We start from the raw sequence: 26189 nt of genomic DNA, 5'->3' as shown, positions 1-26189 counted from the left end.
AATTGGTGGGTTCAGGAGGGTAATGCGGAACGCCGCGCTGGATCCCAACGGCCTCGTATCACTAGTAGTCGAGATGACAGGCATCTTAGCCGCATGGCTGTAACGGATCGTGCAGCCACGTCTCGATTCCTGATTCAACAGATGGGGACGTTTGCAAGACAACAACCATCTGCACGAACAGTTCGACGACGTTTGCAGCAGCATGGACTATCAGCTCGGAGACCGTGGCTGCTGTTACCCTTGACGCTGCATCACAGACAGGAACGCCTGTGATGGTGTACTCAACGACGAACCTGGGTGCACGAATGGCAAAATGTCATTTTTTCGGATGAATCCAGGTTTTGTTTACAGCATCATGATGGTCGCACCCGTGTTTGGTGACATAACGGTGAATGCACATTGGAAGCGTGTATTCGTCATCGCTATACTGGCATATCACCCGGCGTGATGGTAAGGGGTGCCATTGATTACTCGTCTCGGTCACCTCTTGTTCGCATTGACGGCACTTTGAACAGTGGACGTTACATTTCACATGTGTTACGACCCGTGGCGCTACCCTTTTTCGATCCTTGAGAACACCTGCATTTCAGCAGGATAATGCACGACCGCATGTTGAAGGTCCTGTACGGACATTTGTGGATACAGAAAATGTTCGACTGCTGCCCTGGACAGCATATTCTCCAGATCTCTCACCAATTGAAAACGTCTGGTGAATGGTGGCCGAGCAACTGGCTCGTCACAATACGCCAGTCACTACTCTTGATGAGCTGTGGTATCGCGTTGACGCTGCATGGGCAGCTGTACCTGTACACGCCATCCAAGCTCTGTTTGACTCAATGCCCAGGCGTATCAAGGCCGTTATTACGGCCAGAGGTGGTTGTTCTGGGTACTGATTTTTCAGGATCTATGCATCCAAATTGCGTGAAAATGTAATCACATGTCAGTTCTAGTATAATATATTTGTCCAATGAATACCCGTTTATCATCTGAATTTCTTCTTCGTGTAGGAATTTTAATGGCCAGTAGGGTGCGATGCCCGTTCTTTTGGATAAGAAAGACGCTACTACGTAGTTGTTCATTTTGTTTTGGCTCATCAGTGGTGCATCGCGACGATCATCACCACCGCTATCGACACCTATTGTAGTGCCTCGAGAATTTCAGGGTAAATTGTAGAGACCCTCGCATTTCGACCGTCTCGAACACACGTTATTTTAGAGATGAGTGTGGTAAAGTAGAACTGTATCTACTGCACCAGAATTATGTGTGTGCAGGACGGACGTGTATCGGACGGATGATCGGCGCGGGCAGGTAGTCGCCGAGCCAGCCTAAGAAGTTACACGTCCTGCTCAAGGAATAAAAGCGCCGTACTCCGTGCGACGTCAAACATTATTCTGTGAACATTGGCCGGCCGGGGTGGCCGAGCGGTTCTAGGCGCTACAGTCTTGAATTGCGCGACCTCTACGGTCGCAGGTTCGAATCCTGCCTCGGGCATGGATGTGTGTGATGTCCTTAGGTTAGTTAGGTTTAAGTAGTACTAAGTTGTAGGGGACTGATGACCTCAGAAGTTAAGACCCATAGTGCTCGAAGCCATTTGAACCATTTTTTTTTTTGTGTGAACATTGGAATGTTGTTGAAAGAATAGAAGAGACAATTACTTATTCATTCATTCACTTACTTTCGTAAGGTGCGGATAGTTGTCTTGTTAAACTTGGAGAGATTTGTAAACTGTATTTGTAGGAAAATGAATGTGATAGTTTCCGAGGGACCGGAAAGTGTCGAGCTTACGAAAAGTGTTTTAGTTGTATGCAAACTGTTATGAAAATACAGTGAGATTGAGTTCAAAATATTCTCGAGCGTACGGAGTTATTTTAAAAGTATAAAAAAGTCCTCCAAAGTAGCATCTTATCTTCGGAGAAGAAGTTGTGTAGGACATCGCAGCCGACTATCATGAAAAGATCGGCGAAGCAACGACAAGTAACTCGGATAACCAAAGGGGAAGTGTAAGTCTTGCCCACCACTGCCACACTGCCACCCTTAATCACCGGAAACCGCCCGACTATGGTGCCGCCCTGTCTCGGATATTTCCTGGTCACATTATTCGCGCTTAGGAGCCCAGATGGTGCAAATGTTACTCGTGAACATACACAGCGAGAAGAAAGTTCCCCCCAAGAGCGGCGGGAAAAGTCGCGCGTGATGGGACGCCCTCACCAGCGTGACCGGTGTCAGTGACGGAGTGAGTGAGTGTGTGTGTGTGTGTGTGTGTGTGTGTGTGGGGCTGCCTCTCGACTTCCGGCGCGGCGCGGCGTCACGCGGGATGGCCAAGGAGCGCAGCAGGCCGTCCGCGGCCGCCAGCTGAGCAGAGGCGCGATCGCGGCCCGCTACTCCGTCCTCGGCCCTCAACGGTACTGCGCCAGCCGCCAGCCGCCCGCAGCCAGCAGCGCCGTAACGGGACGCGGCGCAGCCAGCCCTACTGTGCGCCTGTACCCCCGGCATTGCGTTAGCGGCTCGCTAGGCCGTGCAACGGATGGAGGCCAGCAGTGGGCTGCACACGGCAGTCGGAGTCTCTTGTAGAGGCCTGCAACAATACCTCTACTCTCCTCTCCAAGTCGGCTGCCACCGTCGTCTACGTGCTCTTACCAACGTGTGACGCAGGATATTTCGCTCCGCGACTTATCTACGCCTACATATTGTACCCCTTGTTGGATATCTGGCGTTTTTTGAAACTAAAATTTATTCGAAATGGCCATCAACAGTTCCTACACTACTGGCCATTAAAATTGCTACACCACGAAGATGACGTGCTACAGACGCGAAATTTTACCGACAGGAAGAAGAAGCTGCGATATGCAAATGATTAGCTTTTCAGAGCATTCACACAAGGTTGGCTCCGGTGGCGACACCTACAACGTGCTAACATGAGGAACGTTTCCAACCGATTTCTCATACACAAACGGCAGTTGACTGGCGTTGCCTGGTGAAACGTTGTTGTGATGCCTCGTGTAAGGAGCAGAAATGCGTACCATCACGTTTCCGACTTTGATAAAGGTCGGATTGTAGCCTATGGCGGTTGTGGTTTATCGTATCGCGACATTGCTGCTCGCTTTGGTCGAGATCCAAAGACTGTTAACAGAATATGGAATCGGTGTGTTCAGGAGGGTAATACGGAACGCCGTGCTGGATCCCAACGGCCTCGTATCACTAGTAGTCGACACGCATCTTATCCGCATGGCTGTAACGGATCGTGCAGCCACGTCTCGATCCCTGAGTCAACGGATGGGGACGTTTGCAAGACAACAACCATCTGCACGAACAGTTCGACGACGTTTGCAGCAGAATGGACGATCACCTCGGACACCATGGCTGCGGTTACCCTTGACGCTGCATCACAGACAGGAGCGCCTGTGATGGTGTACTCAACAACGAACCTGGGTGCACGAATGGCAAAATGTCATTTCATCGGATGATCCAGGTTCTGCTTACAGCATCTTGATGGTCGCATCCGTGTTTGGCGACATCGCGGTGAACGCTCATTGAAAGCGTGTATTCGTCATCGCCATACTGGCGTATATGGGTTGCCATTGGTTACACGTCTCGGTCACCTCTTGTTCCCATTGACGGCACTTTGAACAGTGGACGTTACTTTTTAGATGTGTTACGACCCGTGGTTCTACCCTTCATTAGATCGCTGCGAAAACCTACATTTGAGCAGGATAATGCACGACGGAATGTTGCAGATCCTGTACGGGCCTTTATGGATACAGAAAATGTTCGACTGCTGCCCTGGCCAGCACATTCTCCAGATCTCTCACCGACTGAAAACGTCTGGTCAATGGTGGCCGAACAACTGGCTCGTCACAATACGCCAGTCACTACTCTTGATGAACTGTGGTACTGTGTTGAAGCTGCATGAAGCTCTGTATCAAGGCCGTTATTACGACCAGAGGTGGTTGTTCTGGATACTGAATTCTCAGATCTATGCACCCACATTGCGTGAAAATGTAATCACATGTCAGTTCTAGTATAATATATTTGTCCAATGAATACCCGTTTTTCATCTGCATTTCTTCTCGGTGTAGCAGTTTTAATGGCCAGTAGTGCATATTTTATATAAAATCTCGAATTTCCGTTTTAAAGCAGAGAAAATTAAATAAAAGAATAACAAGAGCCAATGAAACAGAGTATTATGTGCAAATTAGCAACAGCCTTTATTCAAAGAGCTTTTCAGGAACGTTGCTTTTGTTTCATTACTACTATATGAAAACGCACGTATTCTTAACGTATTCAGCGTTTGGGTGTGTTTGTCGTCTGGAAGTTTTTGGCGTTTGACATTTTCTAGCGTCTGGGAGCCTTTGTGTTCGAGATTTTAGTTCAAATGGTTCAAATGGCTCTGAGCACTATGGGACTCAACTTCTGAGGTCATTAGTCCCCTAGAACTTAGAACTAGTTAAACCTAACTAACCTAAGGACATCACAAACAGCCATGCCCGAGGCAGAATTCGAACCTGCGACCGTAGCGGTCTTGCGGTTCCAGACTGCAGCGCCTTTAACCGCACGGCCACTTCGGCCGGCCGAGATTTTAGTTCAAAAATGGCTCTGAGCACTATGGGACTCAACTGCTGTGGTCATTAGTCCCCTAGAACTTGGAACTACTTAAACCTAACTAACCTAAGGACATCACACATATCCATGCCCGAGGCAGGATTCGAACCTGCGACCGTAGCAGTCGCACGGTTCCGGACTGCGCGCCTAGAACCGCGAGACCACCGCGGCCGGCGAGATTTTAGTGTCTACATCTACATCTACATTCATACTCCGCAAGCCACCCAACGGTGTGTGGCGGAGGGCACTTTACGTGCCACTGTCATTACCTCCCTTTCCTGTTCCAGTCGCGTATGGTTCGCGGGAAGAACGACTGTCTGAAAGCCTCCGTGCGCGCTCTAATCTCTCTAATTTTACATTCGTGATCTCCTCGGGAGGTATAAGTAGGGGGAAGCAATATACTCGATACCTCATCCAGAAACGCACCCTCTCGAAACCTGGCGAGCAAGCTACACCGCGATGCAGAGCGCCTCTCTTGCAGAGTCTGCCACTTGAGTCTCGAGTATTAGCGTCTCCCTAAGTTCATGCGACAGTGCGTCAAATCGTTAATTTCATTGCAAGCCGGACTATTTAAAAGTAAATTTAGGTTCGTTTAATTTCTTGTCAGAAATACGAATACTGACAGAACTGATATAACGCTAACATCCAGCGAACATCATCCATCGATAAAAAATTCATGTCACTAACTGCAATTCCAGAATTTCAGTTGTTGCCGAAGCTGCTATTCAAACAACGCGTCGCAGCTTGACGGTCGATTATAGGCCCTGTTTTGACATTTATTATCAGGCTTAAGTACGACCATTCATAGTAGTGAATCATATCAAAGAAACGATGTTAAAAAAAAAAACGAGTTAAAGATAAACTAGTGTCCTACGGTTTCGAACCGACTATCACGAGTAGTGAACCGTGTATTGGGTTATATCTGGACAATAATAATAGTAATAATAATAGTTTGTTCCATATTGATATTCAAGGGAATAATTTTCAACGCACGAAAAATTATGCTATGTCAAATGAACCCTGTATTCTTTGAAGGAATTAATTCGGTGCTCATGTGCTAAGCAAATCAAAGATATCATTTCATTCTGAAACGTGAGTCGGCCGCCTAGTAACTATTAATGAGCATCATTGGCGGAAACCGCTAAACAGCACAGCTTGCCGATGGTAATAATTTTAGTCTAAACTTATTAATCGAAAAAATTGACTACATTAAGATGATACTTTTGTGTCGTTTCGCTTTCACGTATCTCAACGAGGTGAAGCAAAAGGGGACTAGCCGGACGTTGTGGCTGAGAGGTTCTAGGCGCTTCAGTCTGGAACCGTGCGACCGGTACGGTCGCAGGTTCGAATCCTGCCTCCGGCATGGATGTGTGTGATGTCCTTAGGTTAGTTAGGTTTAAGTAGTTCTAGGGGACTGATCACCTTAGATGTTAGGTCGCATAGTGCTCAGAGCCATTTGAACCATTTGAAGAGGCGATGACACTTTCACTGATCATGGAAGTGCCAGTAGGCAGCAATAGGAAGCGTCGCAAGATGCACCGTGTCCCAATATTTTGGGCCGAAAATCTCCACGATAGCAACCAAGAGAGGTTCCGGAAACAACGATAGTGTGAAACACAGCTCGCTCTGTTCGTTCACGAGACCCAGAAAGCAGAAGAAACAGGCGCCCAGGTAAATGCCGCCGTGCTCCTTGACTTCCGAAAGACGGTTGATGCAACTCCCCACTGCCATGTAGTGAACAAAATACGATAATAACGATTTTCAGACCAACTGTGTGATTGGACTGAAGTGTTTATTGCAAACAGAATGCAGCGTATCATTGTGAACGGAGAAAGGTCTTCAGGAGTAAAAGCAACATCGTCCACGTCCCAGGGGAGAGTTGCAGGACCATTACTTTTCACAATATATATAAATGACCTAGTAGGTAACGTAGGAAGTTCCACGAGACTTTTCGCGGATGATGCTCTTGTACACAGGGGAGTCGCGACGCTAGAAAACTGTTGCGAAATGCAGGAAGACTTGCAGAGGATTGACGCTAGCTGCAGGGAGTGGCAATTGACCCTCACTTAAACAGATGTAACATACTGCGAATGCACAGAACAATAACTGGAAGAATTACTTCCATAATATATCTAGGAGTATGCGTATCATAGAATTAATCGCGAGTAAGGCAGATGCCAGCAGAGATTGATTGGAAGAATTCTCAGGAAGTGGAGTCGATCAGCAAAGGAAGTACCATACAAAACACTGGTACTACCTATACGTGAACATTGCTCAACAGTATAGGATCCATACTAGACAGTACTGATAGAGGAAATAGAGAAGATCCAAAGCACAGCAGCTTGTCTCGTTTCAGGTTCGCTTAGTAAGCGCCAAAGCGTCACGGAGATGCTCAGCCAACTCCAGTAGGAGACACTGCAAGAGAGGCGTTCTGCATCGCGGTATGGTCTAATGTTATGAGGGCGTACGTTCCTAGAAGACTCAACCAATATATTGCTTTCTCCCATCTACATTTCGCGATAAGGCCATGAAGATAAAATTAGAGATATTCGATACCACACAGAAATCGGACTTCCCGCGAACCATAAGCGATTGGACCAGGAAAAGGGGTAAGTGACACTGGTACCCAAATTACCCTCCGCCACCCACCCTATGATGGGTTGCGGAGTATAGATACATATGCAGATATACACTGAAGCGCCAAAGAAACGTAGTGTTATAGCCGGCGCACGAGCGATGGGACACAGCATCTCCGAGGTAGCGATCAAGTGGGTATTTTCCCGTACGACCATTTCACGAGTGTACTGTGAATCTCAGGAATGTGGTAAAAAATCAAATCTCCAACATCCTGCGGCTGGAAAAGATCCTGCACGAACGGGACCAACGACAACTGAATAGAATCGTTAGACGTGACAGAAATACAACCCTTCCGCAAATTGCTGCAGATTTCAATGCTGGGCCATCAGCAAGTGTCAGCGTGCGAACCATTGAACAAAGCATAATCGATATGGGCTTCCGGAGCCGAAGACCCGCTTGTGTACCCTTGATGACTGCACTACACAAAGCTTTACGCCTCGCCTGGACCCGTCAACACCGGCATTGGACTGTTTTTTACTGGGAACATGTTGCCTGGTCGGACAGGTTTCGTTTCAAATTGTATCGAGCGGATGGACATGTACGGGTAAGGAGTCAAAGTCTGGAATCACTGGGACCTGCATGTCAGCTAGGGACTGTTCAATCTAGTGGAGCCTCTCTAGTGGTGCGGGGAATCTGCAGTTGGACTGATATGACACCCCTGATACCTCTAGATACGACTCTGACAGGTGACACTTACATAAGCATCCTGTCTGACCACCTGCATCCGTTCATATCCATTGTGCATTCCGACGGACTTGAGTAATTCCAACACGACAATGCGACACCCCACACGTACAGAATTCCTACACAGTGGCCCCAGGAACACTATTCTGAGTTTAAACACTTCCGCTGGCCACCAGACTCACTAGACATGAACATTATTGAGCATATCTGGGATGCCTTGCAACACGCTGTTCAGAAGAGATCTCCACCCTCTCCTACTCGTACTGATTTATGGACAGCCATGCAGGATTCACGGCGTCAGCTCCCTCCAACAGTATTTCAGACATTAATCGAGTCCATGCCACGTTGTGTCGCGGCACTTCTGTGTACTCGCGGGGGCCCTGTACGATATTAGGCAGGTGTACCAGTTTTTGGCTCTTCAGTGTAGTTGTAAAAGGAACAAACATTCGAAGCAAAAAAGTCTAGTAAACATGGCCTGTAAAATATGTATTTTAACAGCTATGAACACATGTTACACTTCGCTGCCGTGCAACACGCCTCTTGTACTGATCAAGTACTCATATCTCTTAAGGTACGCATTTTAGAGCCCATGCTTATTTGACTTTCTTATTCAAGTGATCGTCCATGTTATGTGGTTGAGTATTCACCATGATGGAGGGCAATCTGTAACACGATTATCAATTTTCTGTGCTATCCCAGTCTCGTACTTAGCGAGGAAAAAATGACTGACTGTATGCCGCAGTATGCGCCCTTATGCGCCTTATAAACAATGGTGGTAGCATAATGATCGAACAATCTTCTTCGAGTATTGGATCTGCAAATATACCCAGTACTTTTTAACGAGAACCACTTCGTCTTTCTTCCAAGGACGTCCTTAAAATTACAAATTCCCATAGCATTTATATGACACAAATCGTGCAACGTGTAGTCTTTCCTGAATCCGTGCTGATACTTCGAAAAAGCTCTTATTTCTACAGGAACGTGAAAATGATTGACTTTAGAATATGCTCTAATTTGCAACGGACTTCCGACAGTGATATTGGACTCTAATTCTGTAGTAGATCCAACGAACAAGAGTCTTCAAATGAAACATGATCACATACTCTATTGCCGGGAGTGTAGCAAACCTGGCGATGTCACGCAAGTACATACACTGGTGTACAAAACTTATCGACGAAAGTAACTTCGCCATGGTGTGTCACTGCCTAGTAGCAGCTCGACGAAACTTGGCCCATACATAGATAGGAAAATTTGCAAATTTGCTTTAAGTCCTATGGGACCAAACTGCTGAGGTCATCGGTTCCTGAGCTTACACACTACTTAACCTAACTTAAACTAACTTACACTAAGGACAACACACACACCCATGCCCGAGGGAGGACTCGAACCTCGACTTGTGGTGTCGCGGGATCCGTGGCAAGGCGCCCCAGACCGCGCGGCCACCCCGCCCGGCCATACCGTAGCGGTCGCGCGGTTCCAGACTGTAGCGCCTAGAACCGCTCGGCCACTTCGGCCGGCGACCATACATAGAAACTACTGCAGTATAGTGTAGTATATTATAGTTGTTGTTATTGTGGTCTTCAGTCCTGAGACTGGTTTGATGCAGCTCTCCATGCTACTCTATCCTGTGCAAGCTTCTTCATCTCCCAGTACCTACTGCATCCCACATACTTCTGAATCTGCTTAATGTATTCATCTGTTGGTCTCCCTCTACGATTTTTACCCTCCACGCTGCCTTCCAATGCTAAATTTGTGATCCCTTGATGCCTCAAAACATGTCCTACCAACCGATACCTTCTTCTAGTCAAGTTGTGCCACAGACTCCTCCCAAATTCTATTCAATACTTCATCATTAGTTATGTGATCTACCCATCTAATCTTCAGCATTCTTCTGTAGCACCACATTTCGAAAGCTTCTATTCTCTTCTTGTCCAAACTAGTTATCGTCCATGTTTCACTTCCATACATGGCTACACTCCATACAAATACTTTCAGAAACGACTTCCTGACACTTAAATTTATACTCGACGTTAACAAATTTCTCTTCTTCAGAAACGATTTCCTTGCCATTGCCAGTCTACATTTTATATCCTCTCTACTTCGACCATCATCAGTTATTTTACTCCCTAAATAGCAAAACTCCTGTACTACTGTTACTGTCTCATTTCCTAATCTAATTCCCTCAGCATCACCCGATTTAATTTGACTACATTCCATTATACTCGTTTTGCTTTTGTTGATGTTCATCTTATATCCTCCTTTCAAGACACTGTCCATTCCATTTAACTGCTCTTCCAAGTCCTTTGCTGTCTCTGACAGAATTACAATGTCATCGGCGAACCTCAAAGTTTTTACTTCTTCTCCATGAATTTTAATACCTACTCCAAATTTTTCTTTTGTTTCCTTTACTGCTTGCTCAATATACAGATTGAATAACATCGGGGAGAGGCTACAACCCTGTCTCACTCCTTTCCCAACCACTGCTTCCCTTTCATGCCCCTCGACTCTTATAACTGCCATCTGGTTTCTGTACAAATTGTAAATAGCCTTTCGCTCCCTGTATTTTACCCCTGCCACCTTCAGTAATCCAGTTAACATTGTCAAAAGCTTTTTCTAAGTCTACAAATGCTAGAAACGTAGGTTTGCCTTTTCTTAATCTTTCTTCTAAGATAAGTCGTAAGGTTAGTATTGCCTCACGTGTTCCAACATTTCTACGGAATCCAAAGTGATCTTCCCCGAGGTTGGCTTCTACCAGTTTTTCCATTCGTCTGTAAAGAATTCGCGTTAGTATTTTGCAGCCATGACTTATTATACTGATAGTATTATAGTATAGTATAGAAAGTAATTGAAAGAAATGCGCAGTGAGACGAACATAAATGACACTTTTATTTCATGATGGACATTATAAAAGCTGGTACATCGTCTTTAATAGGGTGTACGGTCACCACGGACGGCAATGTATGCTCTGCAGCGTGCTCCCACGCTGGCCACGAGGTTGGGAAGGAGATCTCATGGTAGGGCGTTCCATTTCTCCAACAGTTGCTGGATAGTCGCTGGTTCAAGTAGACGTGCTGCTGAATGCCTACCCAACGCATACCATACGTGCTCGATGGGATTTAAGTCGGCGGGACCGGTAGAACACTCCATTCGCCGAATATCTTCGAGTCTGAGAGCTCCTCCAACTATGCCGTTCGTTGGAGTCGCGTCTCGTTATCCAAAATAATGAAGTCGGGGCCCAATACACCCCTGTGAGGACGCACCTGGGAAAGGAGTACAGTGCCACAACAACGTCGATCGGTGATTGTACCGTGTCCAAAGTTTTGGAGGTCAGTACGCCCATGCAACGTTTTGCCTCCCCACACAGTGACATCTGGACCACCAAAACGATCCTGTTCGACAATGCTACGCGTACCCTCAGAAGGCGAGAGGTGGGAACACGTAATGCCCCCAGCAACATTATCGAAGACGGTTGTTTTGGCTGTCCACATGTTTTGATGCGGGAAGGCACAATGGTGCATGGGTGTCCTGATTTCCACATCTTCATTAGTCAACGTAATAGCGTGACACTGTACTCCATCCCCCTGTACGTCTATTCAGGTGTCTATTCGGCCCAAACTTTATTTCTGTGGACGACAATGAGCGATCCGATCGAACATCGGAGGTCGAGGATCTCTTGAAACGAGAGGATTATCGGCTAATGGACCGGTTTGTCCGTTCCCCAGACTTAAATCCCACTCAGTGTGTAAGGGACGCCGCATTTAGACGTATTTCAGCATGTCCACATGCACCAAAGATCATCCACCAATCGTCAACAGAGCTGTAGAGCAGTGGAACGGCTTATCCAGAAATCCTTACCAATGTTGCGGCCAGTAGCACGCACTGCCGTCCATGGTGATTGCACACCTTATTTAGAATCAAATGGTTCGAATGGCTCTAAGCACTATGGGACTTAACATCTGAGGTCATCAGTCCCCCCAGACTTAGAACTACCTAAACCTAACTAACCTAAGGACATCACGCACATCCATACCCGAGGCAGGATTCGGACCTGCGACCGTAGCAGCAGCGCGGTTCCGGACTGAAGCGCCTATGCCGGCCGAGCGGTTCTAGGCGCTACAGTCTGGATCCGCGCGACCGCTACGGTCGCAGGTTCGAATCCTGCCTCGGGCATGGATGTGTGTGATGTCCTTAGGTTAGTTAGGTTTAAGTAGTTCTAAGTTCTAGGGGACTGATGACCACGGCAGTTAAGTCCCATAGTGCTCAGAGCCATTTGAACCATTTGAAACGCCTAGAACCGCTCGGCCACAGCGGACGGCTGAGAATCATGTTCGATGGTTTTTAGTTAGTGTTCAGAAGGTTGTATTAGTGCTACTGTTTTCGTATAGAAGTGTCATTTCCGTTCGTAGCATTGCATGTCCCCTTCATATACCTTCTGTACTGCACTCTTGGCAGTTCTTTCTATGTACGCTCCATGTTTGATTAAGATAAGTCACTCGACAGTGAAACATCATGAAAAAGTTACTTTCGTCGTTCAGTTTTCCGTACTAGTGAAAAACAACTGCCACTTATTCCATGTTTACTTCCACTCAAATGAAAGCAACGTCAAGCGTTAAGGGACGACAAAAGGAGTAATTGCTGTTGTTAGGTAACGTTAATTAGATACTGCACTGCCTCTTGCTTGGCTTAGCAGGTGGCATAACGATTCCCACTGACACACATCGGCACCTCCTCTCCCCATTGTCTGCGGCATTAATTACGTTGCGCCGTCCCTACCTCTGGGAGCCAACATCGTCAGCTTCGCAGCGGCTACGGTGTACGAGGTGTCAGCTGATGAGAAATTTGTAAAAGACCTTCACGAGGATCCCAGTAATCAGTTGTGTAAAGTTCACATAGTGAACTGATCGTTCCCAACGCGTCTGCTTTCGGTATGACTATTTGAGAAAGGCGAAGAGGAGAACAAGCCCCATGGAGGGAACGACGTTCCCTCAGGATTATTGAGATCCCATGGGAGATCCAGCCGTGACAAAACTAGTCCTCATCGTACGCAAGATGTATCACACAGGTGAAATACCTCAGACTTCAAGAAGCACGTAACCATTCTTACAGGTATTTCAAAGAAAGCAGGTCCTGACAAGTGTATGTATTACCGAACTATCCGTTTAATAATTCATGGTTGTAAAATACTGACTCGAATTAGTGACAGAAGAATAAAAAAACTTAGTAGAAACCGCTCTCAGAGAGGATCAGTTCGAGTTTCGAATAAATGTAGGGACATGCGAGGCAATACTTACCCCACCAACGTTCTTATAAAACAGGTTGAACAAGATGAAATCTTCGTTAATAATAAGTGTACATTTAGAGAATGCTTTTGACAATATTGACTGGAACATTCTCATAAAAACTCTAAAGGTAGCAGGGATAAAATACATGAAGCGAAATATCATCTACAACTTGTATAGGAACCAGTCTGTAATTATAAGACTCGATGGACATAAAGGGAATGAGCAGTTGAGAAGGGACTCAGATAGTGATCTATCCTATATCCGATGATATCTGTACACTGAGTTGCTAGTAGTGTAAACCAGTGGAAGAGCTCGCTGTTACTGTTACTGGAGACAGTTGATGATATCCAGAAGTCAACCTACCCTACACGGCCGCTTTGGGCACTCCGTTACGCCCTAGGACACATTCCGCAGCACATAATGGTCTACTGCGATAGCTCTATTCGTGATTACGTACGGACTCGTCTAAGAATGCAACGTGAAATCAGTACCCGCTATGCGACCTGTAACAGTGGACCTGAAGGAGAAAATATCCCAGTAGCATAGAAAACGGGTAAAAACTAAGTGGAGGCGCTTGTTTAATGAACATAGTAGTAGTGTTAAGGACTATGCCGTGGTCAAAGGTCAAACGGATCGAGAACAACAGGTGTCCCTTTGGATACAACAAAAACCCGGACACAGTTCTTAATAGGGTTGCAGCACACACTCTGTGGCGTGCTCCCATGCTGGTCACAAGATGTTGTGGTAGGACGTTCTATTCCTCCACCAGCTCCTTGATGGTCATTGGTGCATGTGGACTTCCTGCAAAACGTCTACCCAACGCATCGCAGACGCAGTAGACGGGAGTTTCGAGGGCTCGCTGAAAAGTAATGCATCCGATTTTTTTATGTGGAAACTCTTAATCTTTTTTTTAAAAATGAAACAAACTTTATTAACATTCTACATCTTTATTTTTCATGACTATGTATTTATTTCTCAACACAGTAGCCCTGGAGACCAACACATTTATCCCCTCGAGAGACCAATTTGCTGATATCGTCACCGTAGAACTTTTGAATTCGCTGACGGAGCTGCACCCTCAGTTCTGCTCGCACCGCTTCATCATTATCAAAGAGAAGTCCTCGAAGGTGGTTTCTAAGCTTTGGAGGCAGATGAAAATCGGAGCAGTTCAAGTGGGAACCGTGTGGAAAATCATCGATGAGAGTGAAGGCAAGGCGTCGGATTGTTGCAAATGTCACAGCGTTCTTGTGTGGTCTGGCGTTGTCATGCTGAAGAAGAGGACGAACACTTCGAGTTCGAAACTTGATTACAGCAAGCTGTATCTGACGCACCGACATAGTTACACTACACACCGCTATGTTACCCGCTACAATTTGGAGCCCTCTACCGTCAGAGGGCTGAAAATATGTAGAAATGCAGAATAAAGATGTAGAACGTTAATAACGTTCTTTTTATTTAAAAAGCACCAAGAGTTTTCACGTATCCAAAATGGGATAAAAGCACATGTAGACAAGAAAATGGGAACAAGGATGATTCAGGTAAGGTCGCTCTTGTATTGACCAGGTAAACACCTTCAGAATAATAGCAGAACATTCACATCAGTACCAGTCACGATGTGTCACGGGTCTATACAAGGGCGATGTACTAGAGGACAATATTATGGAAATGGAAGAGGATGTAGATGAAGATGAAATGGGAGATACGATACTGCGTGAAGAGTTCGACAGAGCACTGAAAGACGTGAGTCGAAACGAGGCCCCGGAAGTAAACAACTTTCCATTAGAACTACTGACGGCCTTGTGAGAGCCAGTTCTGACAAAACTCTACCATATAGAGAGCAAGATGTATGAGACAGGCGAAATACCCTCAGACTTCAAGAAGAATATAATAATTCCAATCCCAAAGAAAGCAGGTGTTGACAGATATGAAAATTACCGAACTATCAGTTTAATAAGTCACAGCTGCAAAATACTAACACGAATTCTTTACAGACGAATGGAAAAACTGGTAGAAGCCAACCTCGGGGAAGATCACTTTGGATTCCGTAGAAATACTGGAACACGTGAGGCAATACTGACCTTACGACTTATCTTAGAAGAAAGATTAAGGAAAGACAAACCTACGTTTCTAGCATTTGTAGACTTGGAGAAAGCTTTTGACAATGTTAACTGCAATACTCTCTTTCAAATTCTAAAGGTGGCAGGGATAAAAACAGGGAGCGAAAGGCTATTTACAATTTGTACAGAAACCAGATGGCAGTTATAAGAGTCGAGGGGCATGAAAGGGAAGCAGTGGTTGGGAAAGGAGTGAGACAGGGTTGTAGCCTATCCCCGATGTTATTCAATCTGTATATTGAGCAAGCAATAAAGGAAACAAAAGTAAAATTCGGAGTAGGTATTAAAATCCATGGAGAAGAAATAAAAACTTTGAGGTTCGCCGATGACATTGTAATTCTTTCAGAGACAGCAAAGGACTTGGAAGAGCAGCTGAACAGAATGGGCAGCGTCTTGAAACGAGGATATAAGATGATCATCAACAAAAGCAAAACGAGGATAATGGAATGTAGTCGAATTAAGTTGGGTGATGCTGCGGGAATTAGATTAGGAAATGAGACACTTAAAGTAGTAAAGGTGTTTTGCTATTTGGGGAGCAAAATAACTGATGATGGTCGAAGTAGAGAGGATATAAAATGTAGACTGGCAATGGCGAGGAAAGCGTTTCTGATGATGAGAAATTTGTTAACATCGAGTATAGATTTAAGTGTCAGGAAGTCGTTTCTGAAAGTATTTGTATGAAGTGTAGCCATGTATGGAAGCGAAACATGCACGATAAATAGTTTGGACAAGAAGAGAATAGAAGCTTTTGAAATGTGGTGTTACAGAAGAATGCTGAAGATTAGGTGGGTAGATCACATAACTAATGAGGAGGTATTGAATATAACTGGGGAGGAGTTTGCGGCACAAGTTGACAAGAAGAAGGGACCGGTTAGTAGGACATGTTCAGAGGCATCAAGGGATCACAAATTTGGCATTGGAGGGCAGCGTGGAGGGTAAAAATCGTAGAGGGAGACCAGGAGATGAATACACTAAGCAGATTCAGAAGGATGTAGGTTGCAGTAGATACTGGGAGATGAAGAAGCTTGCACAGGATAGAGTAGCATGGAGAGCTGCATCAAACCAGTCTCTGGACTGAAGACCACAACAACAGCAACCAGTGACCACTTTACATGCTGTTTGTAGACTTTGAAAAGGCATTTGACAGTATAACTAGAACAAAAATTTGGAGTTCATTGCGAACTTTTGGAATCCCCAAGAAAATAATAGCTCTCATCAAGTGCATTTATGAAAACTACACATGCCAGATTCAATATCAAGGTCTGCTTTCAGATCCAATAGCAGTGAAAACAGCAAGGCTGCATGCTCTCACCGAGACTTTTTAACATAGTACTTGTAATGGCGCAAGCAATAGATAAAGTGAGAGGAATAAAATGGAGCAATGGGACACATCCAGAAGACCTAGATTTTGCAGATGACCTTTGCCTTCTATCCCACAGCCTCAACGACAGTAAAGAGAAGCTAGAAGATCTGAAATCTGCAGCGAAGGAAGTTGGCTTGAAAATTAGCGCCCAAAAAACTAAAGACATGCGGGCAAATGATAACAGCACTGCAGAGCTTAAGCTTGGGAGCCAGATAATTGGAAAGGTGGATAAGTTTTGCTACCTTGGAAGCATGAGTACACGAGATGGCGGTGCAACAGAGGACATTAACAGCCGCATCAACAAAGCAAGAGGAGCTTTTACAACTCTACTCTCTATCTGGAGATCGAAGGAAATATCACTGAGGACCAAATTACGGATATTTGAAAGTAATGTAAAATCTGTGCTCCTTTATGGATGTGAAACATGGAAAGTGACAAAACAGTTAATCCTTGAGCTGCAAAAATTCAACAACAGATCCCTGAGGAACATCCTGGGAATACGGTGGCCAAATGTCATCTCTTACGAAACTCTTTGGGAAAGGACAAACCAGAAGCCAATTGAGCTGCAAATCAGAAGCAAGAAGTGGAGATGTTTAGGACATACTCTTATAATATTGCGAGAGAAGCACTTGGCTGGATCCCGTAAGGATGACGCCGAAAATGACATGGAGAGGGTCAGTTGAAGCAGAAGGCCATCAGCAAGGAATAGGATGGGAAGAAATGAAGATACTAGCAGAAGACAGAATTAATAATAAAATAAAATAATGAACTCTTCAATACACCCTCGTAAGTCGGAGAACAGGCAGGCCAGTCCATTCGCCTAATGTCCTCTCACTTCAAGAGCTCCTTCATCTAGTCAGTTAAATGCGGTTGCGAATTGTCATCCACAAAAATGCTCGGTGCACCGCCGAATGTTGACCGGTGACTGCATCGCTTTCAAAGATTTGCAGATCCGCAGACCTATGGCAACACCTGGACCAACAAAACGATCATGTTCAGAGGTGAGAACGCGAAATGCACCAAGGAACATCGCCAAACACGACCGTTTTGACGATCCAAGTGTGTGAAATTCACTCCATTACAAGCCGAAGTAAGTCACGTGCGCTGTTGGGAGCAGATAGTCACCTACGAGAGTCACCGTCTAACAGACCTGTATACTGTCGTAACAGACGTGGGCAAGTCAGCCAAGGACTGCTGCCGATGTACTGTCTATTGCCCGTGTTTTACTGTCCCTGTTAATACATACACATGAAACGAAGAGCACAATAGACTAATATGGGACCGCTCTAGCGAATAGACACGTAAAATTTTGCTTCAAAATAATTTTGTTTCTAACGGAAAATAAATCGACTTTTTCCGCTAAAACTGGGAGTCGTATGAAAGACGTTACGAACGGTATTTGTCTGGACTGACGCCAGCGACGCAATGCAAAAATAAAATTGCAAATATCTGCCACAACAAAACACGACTCCTACGGTGGACACCCAGTATTGCACCAGTTGAGTTTATCCTTTGAATTTCGTTTTCTTTGTAAGTGCCAGAAACTTTCCGGACTATTTTTCTTCTTTTACAGAGCTGACTTTTTCACTGTCGAAAGAGTGTTCATTAAAAATTTCTTCATCAGATGACGTTCTTATTTATACACAATGTTAATTTTTTCCCCGTCCAGGTGTTCTGAAACGTAAATAACTTTTTGTGTTCAGATATTTGGACAGCATTCCGAAAGAGCACACGTAGGAAAAATATGAGCTCATTATGCAATCTTTCCAACGTGTCAGGAAACCAAAGGTAAAAATAAAATACGATTAATATAAACACAAAATCACAGTCGCAGTAATTTGCGTGAGCGGAGCGAGAATTGGTCACAACTTCCGATATTAGCCGATGTGGCCACCGTCGCCTACCTTTGTGCGACACGGACACAATCAAGGGATGAGTGACGTCACTGACCCACTCGCGTGATCCACGTACAGCTCTTTGGAGAAGCGGTAGAGCATAGCCGACTAAGGAAGCCAGTTACCTGAAAGGCTTACTCGCTGCGAAAATCACACGGCAGGAACATGTTCGCGAGGTATGGAAGGTAGAGATGCAACGACTTGGCGCACTGTAACCATTCTACAGAACATGCATCACATCTGTCATGGACTATGCATCCATGGCCTGGGAAAATGCACCACATTCTCGCCTACACACAACACAGCGGATGCAAAACATCACATTTCCAGTTCGGTACATGCGTGAAACCGCAGGAGAATTCGAAGCCTTGAAGAGACTTAAACAGTGCGCACGGAAGATGACGAGGGCTATTCGGAAAGTAAGGAATGGTCGATCGCGAAATGTAAATCACGGTTAAAATGAAAGTGTTTTATTTGCAAGCATTTAGCTGCGCCTTCCAGCTACTTCTCTGCATAGTTGTGCCTCGATTTAGTCATCTGTCGTAGCGTTGTACCATCTTTCAAAAATGGTTCAAATGGCTTTGAGCACTATGGGACTTTAACTGCTGTGGTCATGAGTCTTCTAGAACTTAGAACTACTTAAATCTAACTAACCTAAGGACATCACACACATCCATGCCCGAAGCAGGATTCGAACCTGCGCCGTAGCGGTCGTGTGGTTCCAGACTGGAGCGCCTAGAACCGCTTGGCCACTCCGGCCGGCTTTCCGAACAGCCCGCATACATATTTTTGTTGTTGTGGTCTTCAGTCCTGAGACTGGTTTGATGCAGCTGTCCATGCTACCCTATCCTGTGCAAGCTGCTTCATCTCCCAGTACTTACTGGATCGTACATCCTTCTGAATCTGCTTAGTGTATTCATCTCTTGGTCTCCCTCTACGATTTTTACCCTCCACGCTGCCCTCCAATGCTAAATTTGTAACGCCTTGATGCCTCAACACATGTGCTACCAACCGATCCCATCTTTTAGTCAAGTTGTGCCACAAACTTCTCTTCTCCCCAATCCTATTCAATACTTCCTCATTAGTTATGTGATCTACCCATCTAATCTTCAGCATTCTTCTGTAGCACCACATTTCAGTAGCACCACATTTCAGTATACTCAATGTTAACATATTTCTCTTCTTCAGAAACGCTTTCCTTGCCATTGCCACTCTACATTTTATATCTTCTCTACTTCGACCATCATCAGTTATTTTGCTCCCCAAATAGCAAAACTCCTTTACTACTTTAAGTGTCTCATTTCCTAATCTAATTTCCTCAGCATCACCCAACTTAATTCAACTACATTCCATTATCCTCGTTTTGCTTTTGTTGATGATCATCTTATATCCTCGTTTCAAGACGCTGCCCATTCCGTTCAACTGCTCTTCCAAGTCCTTTGCTGTATCTGAAAGAATTACAATGACATCGGCGAACCTCAAAGTTTTTATTTCTAATCCATGTATTTTAATAGTTACTCCGAATTTTTCTTTTGTTTCCTTTACTATTTGCTCAATATACAGATTGATAAACATTGGGAGAGGCTACAACCCTGTCTCACTCCCTTCCCAACCACTGCTTCCCTTTCATGCCCCTAGACTCTTATAACTGCAGTCAAGAAAGTTTCATAACCAGCTAACACGCCAACTTGAATGGCAAAATGAAAACAGAGGCAGCTACAGGCGGCTTATGGGCTTGCTAAACATGCAGTAAGGACACATGCAGATGACATAAAAGTAAAACGAAAATATGCTCACGAAATAATAAATGAACAGTTCGCACACACTGCATATTGCAGTAGATGCCTTCGGGTAAACATTTCCCAAGTACCCGTACAGAGAGAATGTTGCGGATGCGCGCTCATTGAGAGTCGCGACTGGATGTGTTGGGGTGTGCCTTGAGTCACGGCCCGTCACAGAGAGGTGCCGCGACCACGGAGACAGAAACGGCAGCGAACAGAGCTGTCCAGCCCCGCCTCGCACAGTGTGCTGGCCGTCCTTGGCCCACGGTGAGTGGGCGTCTTGAGCTGAGCTGCCGCCAGCTGCGGGCGCCACGTCTCCCGCTGTAGCAGCTGCTACCGCTACTGTGTGCTGCTGCTGCTTGTACTGTTGCTAAGTGCCGCTGTTGGACGTTGCTACTACAGCTGCTATTGATTGTTGCCACTGATACTGCTACTGGATGCTTCTTCTTTTGCTGTCACTAGAAGTTGCTGCTGCCGTTATTGGATGTTGCTACTCTATGTTGCTATCGCTACTGCTAATGCTACTGGATGTTACTGCTGCTATGGAATGTTGGTATTGCTACTCGTACAGGATGTCAACACTACTACTGGATGTTGCTGCTGCTACCGCTATTTCTACATCTTCTGCTACTGGATGCTGCTACTGCGACTGATATAGGATACTGCTCTCTAATGTCTCCTTTACATAGTCACAGCAAACAACCAACCACATATCGACGATAGCCTCCTCATAATGCAATGCAATTATTCACCTCTTCTACTCGGTTGGAACTGTGTGAAGTAGTAGCACCACTACACATGGTGATAGACTAGAGGAAACAGCTGTCACAAGTAGGAAACAGTTGTCATAGCCTGAGGCACTGTTGTATAAGTATGGAGCCTTCAACATGTGGCGTTCGTCCTCTACTTGGGCAACTATGGCCACAACCATTCCCCCCAAACGCTAAAACGTTCTTCCTTCGAATAAAGCAACTTTTTTATACATTTAAATATCGAAAATGTCCATTTTGCTAGTTAATAAAAAGAATCATGCTACTTTTAAGCAATGTAGGTGTTTGAAAAAGATTTAGATTTCAAAATAAATATCTAATTTTACAAGGGTATATTTTTTACATACTTGCATATACTTGTATAACCCTGGGGTAGTTATTGCAATTATGTTGGGGATCGAAATCTACATTTAACTTTCAGCAGCTCGAATGCACGACATTCATCCATCTACGACGACAGCTATACTCCACAAGCCACATTACGGTGTTTGTGCAGGGTATTCCTGATACCACTACCATCTTCTCCCTTCTCTGTTCCATCCATGAACGGTGCGTGGGATGAACGACTGTCGATATGCTTCCGTCTCAACTGTAATTGCTCTGATTTTCTCGGTGTGGTGACTTTGCGAGACGTTTGCTGGAGAAGGTAATGTAGTCCCCGACTCTTCCTGGAAAGTACACTGTCAGGATTTCGACAGTAAACCTCTCTGTTAGTCACAACACCTGTCTCATATGATCCAGCACTGGAGTTTCTTCAACATCTCCGTGACGCTCTCGCAATAAATGATAGCATTTCGAGACCTGCCGCCCTTCTTTGAATTTTCTCTTCAGTTAATTCAATTCCATAAGGGTTCAAAAGTGATCAAACATTTTGCAAGCCTCTTCTCAAGTGTATGAATCACATTTCCTTTACATTCTTCCGATAAATTTATGCCTAGTATCTGGTTTTCCTAGTATTTCTTTTATGTGTCATTCCATTTTAGGTCGCTCCAGGTGGTTACTCCTAGATATTTCACGACACTTACCGTTTTCCGTGATAAGTCAACAATAATGTAACTGCACGAGTATGGAATCCTTCACCTACTCATCCGCAATACATTACACTTGATGGGCTTCTCCAATTTTTTCAAAGAGGGCAAAATTGTAAAATTACCATTTCCTTATGTAACTGATTCGATGATTTACAAAACGTGTTGTAGCCCAGGAACTAAATTTGACAAGAAGTACGCAGAACTCATCGCTTCTGAAACTACTGGTAGTTATCAAATTAGTATTTTGGAGATAGATTACTTTGATATGTTAACGGTGTTGTGTTGGCTGAAGAGCCAACACCGTGTTACTAGAGGAGGCGGAAACGCACGCGTTTTAGCTCACGCAGGCTGGCGTGAGGAGGGAAGAACTAGTACTGACGTGAGGTCTGGAACATGACAAGGAATGAGAATTCAGAAAGCGGACGTAATTAGTTTGATACTTAACTTTAATCCATTAATGATGAACGTCGCTCTTGACGGTTCATGAGTCACAATATTATCTGTTCAGAAGACATAGTAACTGAATATGGCGCATTGCTAGGTCGTAGCAAATGACGTAGCTGAAGGCTATGCTAAACTATCGTCTCTGCAAATGAGAGCGTATGTAGTCAGTGAACCATCGCTAGCAAAGTCGGCTGTACAACTGGGGCGAGTGCTAGGGAGTCTCTCTAGACTACACCTGCCGTGTGGCGGCGCTCGGTCTGCAATCACTGATAGTGGCGACACGCGGGTCCGACGTATACTAACGGACCGCGGCCGGTTTAAAGGCTACCACCTAGCAAGTGTGGTGTCTGGCGATGACACCACAAACGGTAAGCATGTTTAGTCGTATATGCAAAGCACATCTCTTATGTTATTAATATGAATGTGGATGCCATCTTTTTGATTCAACTATCGAAAACTTCATCCTCGTATGATAAAATCCAGCACATCCAACGGGTTATGAAATAAAGTTTGAAAGTGTTCATATCGCCATAAACAAGTCAGTCCTCGAAGTGGGGGAACAGGCTGAAACTCTGAAAAAAAGCGTAATTGGATTTGATGTAACGTACAACACTTTCTTTGTTTACAAGACGCGTAGCTGGTCACATTATTGATTTATTTCACTACTTTGATGCTTCCTGTTTTTTTTTTTATATTGACTGCCAAAACTAAAATTGAACAAAAATGTGTTTTGAGAACTACACTTTTTGCTTTGGTGACCTAAAGTGAAACCTAGAGCATGTAAGCGACTAGACGAATGTGATAAATCTTCTAAAACCACCCTGAAACCGGCCGGTAGAATCGACTTTTAGCAGCCGAGGACTGAACTAAGGCATCCACGTCTCTGCACGTTGTCAAAATATGTGCACTGATGCCAAATGGGATGCTGAATTCGTAACTGTAGGACTGCATTTGGCGCTGTGGTACACTCTATACAATCAAGACGTTTCCGATTTCTTTTCGACCTTGGAATTTTAAACTATTTCCCTTTTCTTCCACCGCATAAAAAGGAGTTTTCTGTTTCAGATGAAGCATTTGTACTTATAGATAAAGAATAGACAGCTGTGTTCTTCAGTATCTACTGAAATAGCTCTGAATGTAGAATTTGCAAGCCATCAAGGGTCTCTTTTTGTTTGCATCACAATAACAAACTAATCATGAGATTCCGTTTTGCAGCAAGCGAATGAATCGTTTTTGAGGAAGCTAGAGACGCACAGCTGTCAGGTTTCTACCGGAATCGTCTCAGTGTGTTGAATCGCTCCCTTTCTGCATCTCGAAAAGGGCTGTAGGAGGAAGAAATAGAGTAAAGATTGATGAAACTATTTCATCAAACAAAGATAAACGTACACCGTTCGAACAGGCCTTAAAGACCTAACGATAGCGACCAACCGCACAGCACTCTCCCGGTCGTATGTCAGTTTCTGAGACCGGTGCCGCTACTTCTCAGTCAAGTAGCTCCTCAGTTCGCCTCACAAGGGCTGAGTGCACCCCGCTTGCCAAGAGCGCTCGCTAGACCCGGACGGCGAACGATCCAAGTGCTGGCCAACCCCGACAACGCTTAACTTCAGTAGTCTGACGGGAACCGGTGTTACCAGCGCTGCAAAGCCTTTGGCCGACACTATTTCAGCGCTTTCTGTAAAGTTTCGCATCCATCTTGACTGCAGAATAGCTTTGGAACTGCCATCTCACCAAGTAATCAGTATAATTTCTCGTGAACAGCCTGAAAACTAGAAACATCAGAAGACAGGTACCACTTTGTTAAAGTCACAGTATTTCCCATCGCTCCAGGCATTGTTAACCTGCAGTTTAGAAGCGTCGTAGACAATAATTGCTAGAAACTGGAGAGAATTCTGTAACGAATAACCAGCAAAGTTCAGAATCCCCCTTGCAGACCCCTGTGTTACTTTATAGTCTAGTTTACACGACGACACTAGGTTGCAGGCAACTGCGCTACCGGCCGTGCGTTTGCTCAACTCGTCGGTGAAACTAAACACTTTCGGCGTGTTCCAACTTTGGCGGCACTAGCTGCATGAGTTTTGAGGTTATATGTGTTCGTAGAGTGTAGACAAACTGAAATATGCAGTGAGGGACGGAGAATAATGTTCGCTTTTTGGATATCTATGCTTTGCACAGGTGTTTGTAGGATTTCAGTGATGCTCTTTACAAAAATAAGCAATATATTCCTGCTCCTGAGACCCTCACGTGCGATCAGAACACAGATAGTTTGACAATATCTGAACTGCAGGGAAAAATTTATAGAATTAGGAGCACTTATACAACTGAATTAAGAGAAATACAAGCAAATGTAATTCTAGCTGTGGAAATGCTCTCGTCTACAAGACTAAAATCCCATCATTTGAGTTGGCCAACTCTTTTTCTTTTTAAGGAATATTGTTGACAGGAGGGAAGGCTACGCAGATAAAGAAGCTGCATTCTTTATTCAATATTCATCTTTTTAGAACGTCGCAGCAGTGCTCTCCATTCACATACGTTAGAATTTTGAAATATCGCCACTGTACACATCTATCTTCAAGAGAGTAGTTTGCAAACCATTCTCTTCTTAATGCGGCCTGCTTCGAATAATTACTGCTGTTAATGTTAATAATTGCTACTCTTAATGTAAATAATTATTGGTATTAATGAAAAAGCGTCATCACCAACTAAAACCGCATCATATAGCATGCCGAATGTCCTCAACTGTAAAGCACGCAATGTGATACGTAATTTCAGTTCTGGCGACAGTGCTTCACGCGTTTACACTCTCTTTATTCCTTATCGCATAATGAACTCTATTCAGAAGAAACGTGAACAGTTCTCGTGACACTCTATTAAAAGAACTTCTTGGGTCTTCCATTACAAATTATTTCAGCAAGGATGCTGAGCAACAGAGCTGACGTCTTTTCTTCATCCAGTCACGAATGGAAACACGTTTCTTATTTTCTTCTTATGCAGCGATTCCACGCAATAAGCTTCAACTCCATCACAACTCGTGCGACGTGTACCTGCCAAAACTTTCGTTTCTGACACGACTCAGGAACCCACAAAACGACGATACTAAAGAGTATACTGGTTTCGTCGTGTCTACAGTCAAATATGAAACCATTTGCGTGCAACGCATTCCACGCAACGAGTGGCGCAACCCAATGTCGTCGTGTAAACTAGGCCTATCACGTTCAGGGTTAACTGCCAGACGCTGCCCCAATCGTCGCTCGCTCCTGTACACGTCTTCCTGTATTTCGCAACAGTAACCCGTGCGTAGGCATTTTTTGCTACATAACTTCAGAACCATGGACCTTGCCGTTGGTGGGGAGGCTTGCGTGCCTCAGTGATACAGATGGCCGTACCGTAGGTGCAACCACAACGGAGGGGTATCTGTTGAGAGGCCAGACAAACGTGTGGTTCCTGAAGAGGGGCAGCAGCCTTTTCAGTAGTTGCAGGGGCAACAGTCTGGATGATTGACTGATCTGGCCTTGCAACATTAACCAAAACGGCCTTGTTGTGCTGGTACTGCGAACGGCTGAAAGCAAGGGGAAACTACAGCCGTAATTTT

At 44.9% G+C, this 26189-nt stretch overlaps 1 protein-coding gene across 1 annotated transcript in view; it reads right to left on the bottom strand.

The window, feature by feature from the left end:
• Positions 1-26189, bottom strand: part of LOC126203300 (cadherin-23) — a 420699-nt gene that overhangs the window by 233052 nt on the left and 161458 nt on the right. The window lies entirely within an intron of this gene.

This window comes from Schistocerca nitens, chromosome 9, assembly GCF_023898315.1.
Source record: "Schistocerca nitens isolate TAMUIC-IGC-003100 chromosome 9, iqSchNite1.1, whole genome shotgun sequence".
Lineage (NCBI taxonomy): Eukaryota > Metazoa > Arthropoda > Insecta > Orthoptera > Acrididae > Schistocerca > Schistocerca nitens.
This window is presented reverse-complemented; position numbering and strand designations above follow the sequence as displayed.